The sequence below is a fragment of the Cnephaeus nilssonii genome, assembly GCF_951640355.1.
Source record: "Cnephaeus nilssonii genome assembly, chromosome: 12".
In the NCBI taxonomy this organism is placed as follows: domain Eukaryota; kingdom Metazoa; phylum Chordata; class Mammalia; order Chiroptera; family Vespertilionidae; genus Cnephaeus; species Cnephaeus nilssonii.
Window position 1 is genome coordinate 27266559 of NC_137083.1, and position 10124 is coordinate 27276682.

The 10124-nt window shown below is 42.6% G+C and overlaps 1 pseudogene across 1 annotated transcript; it reads right to left on the reverse strand.

Moving 5' to 3' along the window:
• Positions 1 to 607: 607 nt before the first annotated feature.
• Positions 608 to 2129, reverse strand: LOC307107821 (annexin A11-like; annotated as a pseudogene). The gene is made up of 2 exons: positions 1195 to 2129; positions 608 to 800 (listed from the first exon to the last, which is right to left on the reverse strand). The product of its transcript is annotated as an annexin A11-like (transcript).
• Between the last annotated feature and the right edge of the window lie 7995 nt (positions 2130 to 10124).

Sequence of the window (10124 nt, forward strand, 5' to 3'; positions counted from 1 at the left end):
CACATTCTCAGCTCCAAGAAACCCTGCCACCAGCAGGGAGCTGGCTTTGTTTTTTTTTGTTTTACATGGAAGAAGGAACAGATGACTTTCTGGCCTTTCTTTCCTTTTCTAAAAAGCAGTGAGTTTGGCAGTAACAAAGCTCATGACGCATTCTCACCAGATTCAAAGATTATCCTTAAAGATCTCCCCTCAGTGAGGACATGGCGCTGCCCCACCTGACCTCTCTCACCCGAAATGTGTGTGGCAACAGAGGAACTTGTATGCACCTGTCTGGCAATGACTATAAAAAAATAACTCCAAATAAATATTAAAATTACATGACTAAAATGAAGCCCAGTGTCTCAGCTACAAGCAAAGGGGGATGACTGCGTGAGTCAGGAAACAAAACATCTACTTTAGCAGCAAGAGACTGAGGGGGGGCGGGGGGGGGGGGAGGAAAAGGCACCCTGAGAGGGTTCCCAGGCCCTTCAGTAGGAGCACAGCATAAGATCAGGACGGGTGAGTGGAGGTCAGGGCCAAGGCTCCAAGGACTGTCAGCACTGGGATTCCTGGGAGGTTATTTTGGGGGTTTGATGGAGACGGACATTCTTTTGGCCTTTTCCTGGCATCACTGTTGTTGGCAGGTGGACAGAAGTGAGTCACCAGTCATCACTCTGTCCTTGCCACCACAGGTCTTCGGCAGAATCTTCGAGTAATCCCCCGAGGTGTCTCCCATGATGTCATGGTACAGCGATTGATGTCCAGGAGGTCCATCTCGCTGTGAGATACCATGATCTTCATCAGGGTCTGGTCCTTTGTTCCTGCTCCCCGCATGGCCCAAAGAAGGCAGGGGTATCTTGAGTCATTTCACCACAGCCAGCATGCCTTGCTCCAGGTCCCTGGACATATACCAGCAGATGCTCTTCTCCATGTCTTGACCTGTCAGTCACTGATACTCATTGAAAACTGCCATCAGGTGCGGCAAGCTCTTGGAGCACAGGACTGCACTGAACTTGGACCCCTCTGTTCCCAGGAGGACATCTCTGTAGAGCAGTGGTTCTCAACCTTCCTAATGCCGCGACCCTTTAATACAGTTCCTCATGTTGTGGTGACCCCCAACCATAAAATTATTTTCGTGGCTACTTCATAACTGTCATTTTGCTACTGTTAATGAATCGAAATGTAAATATCTGTTTTCCGATGGTCTTAGGCGACATGTCGCTGTGAATGGCCTCCTCCGGGGTCTTTTTTAATTCTCTTTGGTAGGTTCTGCTCAGTTCCTGGCTCTGCTTGCTGCGGGAGGCAAGGCTCTCCATTGGGAAGGCTTCATCAGTGCCAGCCCCTTGATGGCTTCCTTTATCTCATGAACATCAAAAAAGACTGGGATCTTCATCGTGGCCAAGATGGTCTTCTCAAAGCTTCCTCACAGTTCAGGCTTCAGATCTTTGATCAAATCCTTCCCTTAAACTGTTTTGAAGGACAGGAGGATCTGCTGTCACTGCTTGTGAAGCGACTCCCGGGCAAGCAATGATGGCCTGCTCCTTAGACCCAAAGCCTTTCATAACCCTTTGCAGGACCTCGGCCTCTTGCAAGGTGTCAAAGCCTCTGAGAGGGTGCCTTGCTTTCCAGGTGGGCTGAGGGCACAGCAAAGGTGGTGGTCCCAGACCCTTAGTGTCCTGGGAAGCTTAGCACCAGCTATTGCTGCGGTTGCTGCTGCCTAGGAGGCAGCATTGGTGGCTGCCTAGGGTATGTCATTGGCTGATGCCCAAGGGTAGGCTTCTGAGGGCTGCTGTCCAGAAAGTGGCATAGGCTGGCCTGGTACAGGGGCCCCTGGGTATGGTAGGTATGAAGGCATCCCAGATGGCTGGGTGGAAGGTGGCTGCCAAATCTCCCAGGGGGAATAGGAGGGTAACCATCCCTGGGGCCCCAGGGTACAGGTTTGGCACGTTGGGTATCATGCTGGACTTGTTGGCTGCCATTCCTGAGAGGCAGTCCTGGTTGAACTGCCCTGTGTATGTAGTTGGCCAGTTATCCAGCCCAATATAGGGGGCATGTTGGGCCAGGGGATAGCCAGCATCTCTCCAGTCTCCAAGACCTAGTACAACTATGGGGAAGCCACTTGCACATTGGGAGTAGCGTGAGTAGCACATGGTCAAATCTGGCCACTGGTCTTTGGGGTGAGGAGCCGAAAGGGGCGAATGGGGACATGGGGGTCTGGGACACACCACCTTGGGTCAGTTGGAGCTCTGTCCCACAGTAAACCTTAGATTTCTAAGGTCTTCTATTTACACACAAAAATCTCTATAGGGCAAGACAAAAAGAAAAGTCCACAATGAATTTTGAACTCTAACTTTTAAAATGGTTAGAGAAACTTGAACCTCCAAGCATAATTGAGACCAAGAGTCTATGAAAATGCCAAACAAGAGGAAATAGGGGATTCTAAATGGTGCTTGGTAAACACTCATTCAATATCGCAAATACTCACGCAGGGGACGACATGATTTGATTGGGCAGCAGTTATTGTTAAGGGAAAATAAAGTGGAAGAAGCTGAAATATTTAGGTACCTATCAAGAAGTGATGAAAGCCAGCTGTGAGGAAAGATTCTGTAAGGGAGCGTTTCTGTGTTACAAAGGAAATAGCTGTACATTGTCAAGGAGGGAATCGGTGAGATGGAAAGCAAGGAAACCTACCACAATAAGATGCCGTCTTCAAAAGAGCTCTATTCGCATATAAACTCTGCATTTTCTCCTTACTGTGCCGTGGCAGGAAATTTTTCTTCATCACTCTTATAACTGAACATGAAACTTTTGTGGCTGTTTTAATATTTGCATTTTAAAATACCTCTTGGGATGATTCCAGGAACATATTATGTTGTGTCTATCATTCCACGGCTGCATTTATTAGCTGGGATGGGGGTGGGGGAATGTCTATGGCAATTTTCAGAAGATGGTACTTCAGTGCTAAAGGCTGAATGTCTAGACTGACACATTTGTGACAACAAATAAGTAAGTGATTCTGAATTCTTCTTAGCATACAGGGGTGGGCAAAAGTAGGTTTACAGTGGTGAGTAGGTACTAGTAAAACAGTTTATTCTTGTATTATTATTGATTAATTATTGGATTATTTATTTGTATTACAACTATAAACCTCCTTTTGCCCACCCCGTATTTAAATATTGAACATTATTTATATTCTATCAGATAGATCTGTTGGCATCATCTTTGTAAAAAATATAATAATGGTGATAGTTGATAACAGCCACTGGCTATATTATTACACAAATTTTCCGTGTTTTTTAATTGAATTTATTGGGGTGACATTGGTTCTCAAAACCATATAGGTTTCAAGTGTACAACTCAATACGATATCATCTGCACACTGCATCGTACACTCATCACCCCAAACAGTCTTTTCCCATCCATATTTCCCCCCCATCCCCTTTTTCCCACCTCCACTAACCCACCCACCCACCTTTCCCTCTGGCCATCACCATACTGTTGTCTGTGTCTCTGTGTTATACATATATGTTTTTTGGTTAATCCCTCCACCTTCTTTCATCCAGTCCCCCAGTCCCCCTCCTGTTAGTCAGTTTATTTTGTTCATTAGATTCCACACATAAGTGAGATCATATGGTATTTGTCTTTCTCTGGCTGGCTTATTTCACTCAGCATAATAATCTCCAAGTCCATCTATGCTGTCCCAAAGGTAAGATTTCCATTTTTGTTTTTTTATGGCCGAGTAGTATTCCATTGTGTAATGTACCACAGCCTTTTTATCCACTCATCTACTGATGGGCATTTGGGCTGTTTCCAGATCTTGGATGTTTAGTTGTAAGTAGTCCATTAAAATATTTTACTGTAAAATGTGTGACAACTAGAATATAGGACTGACTGTACACATAGCCACATTAAAATTTGTATATTACATGTTTTGAAGCAGCATTATAGACTAGAAAGCTGATGATAAGCAAACTAAAAGTAGCTCCTTTCAGATATTCATTAACAACATTGTGACAGTTAATGTCATGTGTCAACTTGATGGGACCATTGGGTACCCAGATATTAGGTTAAACATTATTTCCGAGTATGTCTGTGAAGGTGTTTCTGGATGAGATTAACATTTGAAGCAGTAGACTGAGTAAAACAGATTGTCCTCCTCAGTGTGGGTGGGCCTGGTCCAATCCATTGAAGATCTGAATAGAATAAAAGTACGAATAAGAAAGAATTCTCTCTCTCTCTGCCTGACTGTCTTTGAGCTGAAACATGGGTCTTTCACTGCCTTTGCATTCAGACTGGGAATGAAACGCACACCATTGGCTTCCCTGTTTCTCAGACTCAGACTGGAGCTATACCATAGGCTCTCCTGGGTCTAGACTTCTCAGCCTCCATAACTGGATGAGCCAGTTCCTTATAATAAATCTCCTTGGAGATAGATGGATGAGAAAGGAGAGGGAGGGAAGGGAAGAGGGAAAGGGGGAGAGAGAGAGAGAGAGAGAGAGAGAGAGAGAGAGAGAGAGATTCCAATTGGTTCTGTTTCTCTGGAGAACCCTGAGTACAAACATAAAGTATACTGGGGTCTTGAAATCAGACTAGACATCATGAAGGAACAGACAGTCTTGCAAGATTTCCAGGACTTCCTGTGTTCAGTTAAGGCAGCAATGCCACGAGATGAGCCTTTCTTGTTTATTTTTGTACTTCCACTTCCTGTCAAGTGCTGTTAACCAGCAAATTCAGAGGTGCATGAACATTTAAATAAACTCAAAGTGTGCATAATTATGTGTTTAATACCCCTCCCCCAACAAATTCAATATCTTTAGACATTTTTGTGATGTAGTCGATCAGCCGGCCAAAGTTCTTCTTTAATTCACAGGTGATCACCATTGCCTCTCTCATTTCTCTAAGGATATATGTAAAAGGTAGTGTTCTTTCTTGGAGAATAACTATAACATAAAAAAAAAATCTGTCAGTGCTTTATGGCTTATACCAAATTCTGACCCCCCAGACCAGCAGCAGCAGCTTCCCATGTGAATTTATTGGAAATATAATGTAAAATCTTGACCTCCATTTCAGAATTTCTGAATCAAAAACTCTCTAAAGTTTGAGAACCACTAGCTTACATAATCATTTCATAAGCATCATCTCATGAAATCCTCAAAACATGAGTGTGGTACTATTGTCCCCATTTTACATAAGAAGAAAATAAGGCTCAGAAAAGCTTAAATGGCTTCCAGTGATCACACCAGTAAGTGGCAGAGCTGAAGTTTGAACCGAGTTCTGTGGCTCAAACCCAATGCTCTTTCCACAACATTGTAGTTCTCTCCTCAAGCAACTAAAGTACATTCCTAACATGTACCCTCACTGCCATCTAGGGCTTGGGATGCTTTACATCATGACCCCACATAATGGAAAGGCCTAACCTAATAGGGGAACAACAGAAAGTGGCCCTCTCAGGGAACTCCTGTGTTTCCCCCCAATTTATGAATGACAATGAGGCACACAGAGAACTGGAACCTCCAAATGTGTGGTTCATATGACAGTAACAGTACGTTCTGTCCATCTCAATTCTTTTCTAATGCAGACAAATTGCTTTCCACCCTGGCTCCTCCCTTCTCAGATCCCAACCTACCTAACACTCTTTAAAATGAGTCCATGCCCAACAGATAATTAATGTTAAATAGAAGTGCCCTCACAGCCATATGCCTTCTCTCAGTGAGAGAACTACCCCCAACCTTCCCCACCCTCTACAAAAAGTAGAGAAGATGAGCAAGGGGGGCGGGGACAAAAAGCATTGATAATTACTCAAAAGCCAACTTTAATTATGCAAATTAGGATGAGCAATGGTGAGTTCATTTAGGAGGAATGCTAAAAACATTGCAAATAAGGGAGGAAAAGTAAGTGTAATTTCTGGAATAGGTAAAATTTTGAATGATTCATAAGTAAAGATTAGAGGAGTATAGGAAACAGGATATGGGCTAAGTGAAAATGTATGTACATGGGTTGGAAATACCCATCACACAGCACAACATGACTCAAGGGGGAAAAAGAAAAAGTAAAGGGAGGAATACAGTGATGTCTGCAGCATTGGGTTTGCACAAACAGCCCTATTTTGAGGGGATTCACCATGTAAAAGAAAATGTGGAGTTATTTAACATAATTACTAATTCATATTACTAGTGATTTAAACCACCTAAAGTTAATAGGTAATGGAGAGTTCACAAAATAACTCACAGTTTGTTAGCACACAGAAGAAGACGGGGACTCTGAAACTAGGCTCACTCAGATCAATCTTCCAATTTATAGCCCAGGGGGCTTCTCCATGTTGACTGGTTTTTATACTGTTACTGTGCATTATCTGTGTAACCCTATAAGGGTAGAGAAATGTGGGGAGGAGAAAAGAGCTGGCTCTCCTGATCTTTGCTTCCCCATAATTTTTCCCCAGTTCACCCTTCAGCCCACCTCAGCTGATCAAAATGTGATTATGTTTTCTTCTGGCACATAACTTGGTGGTTATGCGGAAAATACCAGTAGGAAGACATATTATAAAACACTATGGTTCTTGGAACTAACAGGATTTTTTGTGCAGTTCTACCTTGGTTTTTAACACAAATTTCTTAAGTAGCTTCAGTTACCTTAGTTTTGATTCTCACTTTTCTAATAGATGGGATTAATAGTTATTTTTAAAAAGAACTCCAGGGTGTGGGACGTTACACATGTATTGGCATTCCGGTGCCATGAGTAAGCACTATATATCACTTTGTGTGTTCACTCCTTTCCTTTTAACTCAGTACTCTCTCAAGGCTCAGTTTTCATAAACCAAGATTGTTTTCTAACAGTTTAATATGATCCTTCTCTGGCAATTGAGATTTTCCAGTTATCTATGCAGGTGGTGGTCACGTATATAAAATGTTCATAGTAAATTGATAAGCACTTAATAAACTGTATCCTATCTAGCTGTTCAAAACAAAAGCACCAATACCTCAATAAAAACAAAACACAGAAGCCCCATATGACAGAAAAAAAAAAACCCTCAAGTGCAAATAATAAAGGCTTAGGGGTTGACAGTTTAGTTAACACTTTTATTTGCTGCCTATTGTGTTTTGGGCACTGTGCTAACCATTTGGATAGCAACGAAGAATAAGATGAGGTCCGTGCCATGTGTCACTAGTAAGCTGCAGATCAACTCTCCAGCCCCGCCCCTCCTTCACCGCAGCAGTTGGGAAAGCATGTGTTGAGGGGCATCTCTGTTAGGATAAGTCCTGAGTAACTGCAAAGAACAAGAGCCCTTGGCAGTTCACACTGTGTGATGAATGAAAAATAAATTTTTGTGGTTTTAAGTACTAAAAAAAAAATGAGGTCCCTGCTCTTGAGATACTCTCAGTCTAGTGAGAAGAGATGGAAAAGTAAACATGTAACTTCAATATAATAATTGCTTTAATAGAGAACATGAATAGAAAATTGTAGGAGGATAGAAGTCTATTAATGCTGCCTGAGGCGGTCAACTAAGGCTCTCCATTGCATCTTGAAGACACAGTCAGGGCTTGGGACGCATCTTCGGCATAGGGGAAAAGGTGAGCATGGCTTTAGAGGAGCTGGTAGTCTGCTGGGAGAGACAGATGAGCAGACAAATAGCTATAAGACACTGAGACAAGGACTTCAAATGGAAGTACGCACAAAATGCTTTGGGGACACCAAAGGCAGAACACTTAATTTTGTGGAAGTTTTGGGAGTGGGGTGAGGGCTGTGGTCAGTGAGGACTTCAGCCGTAGAAAGGAGATGGTATTGGAGTCTAGATAAAAAGAGAAATCAAGATGTGCTAGGTAGAGGAGAGGAGAGAAGAAAAGTTAACATACCAGGAGAAAGGAGCACCTTGCGCCTACTCTGAAGGCATAGATGGGGAAGTCTGGTGTGTGTAAAGGCATATGAGGGTGGGAGACCAGAAATTAATTAGAAAACTAGACTTAAAGATATTCTGAAGGGAATCATATGCCACCCTAAGGAGTGTGGACTAACGTACATCCTGAAGGCAGCTGGAAATTGAAGAAAGTCCTTACTTGTGTTAGTGATGTAGAAATATGACTAAGGAAAAGCCTGGATGCAACCTTCCAGGTGTGAGGTGATGAGCTGTGATCTAGACTGAAGCAGTGAAATGAAGAATGAAGGTGCAGAAGAAGGCTTCTCAGGATGTAGAACTGAGAGGAAGTAAAGAGGTAAGATAGAGGGTAGTGATTCACTCTTGGACACCTGGAGGGTAATGGGGTCCTACTGAGCCAGGAAGAATGGGAATAGAAATTTGTGTGAGCAATCCATAGGGACCATGCCATGTCAATCCTGCACTGGGTACTGAATGTTGAGATGCCTCAAGGAGAATTCCTATAAGTAATTGGACAAACAGATCTAAGGCTGGAGGAGAAGTCAGGCCAAATCTCACTGAGATTGCCTAGGAGTAGGGAAAAAATAAGGGGGAGGAGGAGAGAAGGATGAAAAAGAAACCCTAGGGAATGCCAACTTCAAAGGGATAAACAGAGGGACAGAAAGTAAGGGAAGAGGCAGATCACTAGAAGGATATACGAAGGGGACCAAGAGAAGCAAGTGAGACTGAACTCAGAAGGGAATATACTTTCCACTAGAGAGGCCAATGGTTAATAGTAAATGGAAAAGACACGAAAGTAGGAGAACTGAATAGTGCCTATTGATTGGTAACTGAGTGTTCTTACCCACCTTGGTGAGAGCAGTGGGATGGGGAGAGAAATCAGATGGTAGTGGGTTAAAAAGAGAATAGTACTAATGAACAAAATAAGTCCCATAGCCTTCTTTCGTAAGAATTTAATGATGGCATTATGCTAAGTGAAATAAGCCAGAGAAAGATAAATATCACATGATCTCACTCATTTGTGGAATATAATGAACAACAGAAGCTAATGAACAAAAATAGAGCCAGAGTCATAGAAGCATCGAACAGACCGTCCTCCAACCTAAGAGGGAAAGATGGGGAGGTGGGGGGCGGGGAGAAGAGATCAACCAAAGGACTTGTATGCATGCATGCATATGAGTATAATCAATGGACACAGACAGTAGGGGGTAAGGGCATGTGCTGGGGGGGGGGGAGTGGCTGGGGAGAGGTCAATGGGGGGAAAAGGAGACTTATGTAATACTTTAAACAATAAAGTATTTAAATTAAAAAAAAGAATTTAATGATGAAGAAAAAGTAAAATGTAAGGCATTAGCCCAGAAAAAGGAGAAGTTGAGCGAGAGAAAGAGAGGTTGTTTTTGTCACTGTGTTGTATTTCTTTAACGTCTGATGGAGTCTTGAGCACGTGTATGAAGAAGAAAAAGGATGGGTCAAAAACAGGAGTATCAGGGGAGACACAGAGAAAGCCAGATCTTTGGGGCACAGGTGGAAGCCTGAGTCTTAGAAAGGGATAGAAATTTTTCTTCTGGGATAATGGGGAAGAAGGAAAGAATAGGTTGAAGCCTAGAAAAGTCTGAAGATGATGAGGAAGGCAAACTCAGTGAATTTATGCCTGACAACCTCTTTTTTTTTCTTGAAGCAGCTGGCTAAGAACTCTTTCAAAGTTAAGTGAGATTAAATATACTGAAGAAAGAATGTTGTTGGTAAATGCCAGTGCCTTGTTTACTCTATAAAAAACATTGCTTAACTTTCTCTAGTGAGATAATGCAAGTCTTATCTCAAGAGACATGATCAAATATGACTCTGGAAAATTCAGACTATAAACTTCTAGATACAGAAGAGTCTACATTATAGCAGAGCTTACATAGCTTTGCTTGGGGCTCAACAAACGCTTTATTTTTAAATTGATTTTTAGAGAGAAAGAAGGGGAGAGGGAGAGAAACATTGATATGAGATCAGAACATTGGTCTGCTGTCTCCTGCATGCCCCCGCCCCCCCCACTAGGGATGGAGTCTGCAACCCAGGCATGTGCACTGACCAGGAATCGAACTAGCAACCTTTCAGTGCACAGGATGATGCCCAACCAACTGAGTAACACCGGCCAGGGCTCAACAAATATTTTTGATAATGCTTCCTTTAAGAAACTTTGGGGTAAATTCTGGATATAGGATTTAGACTTTATTTTGAGTAAAATATTCTGGTACTTCATATTCTACAAAAAAAAAAAAAAAAGGTC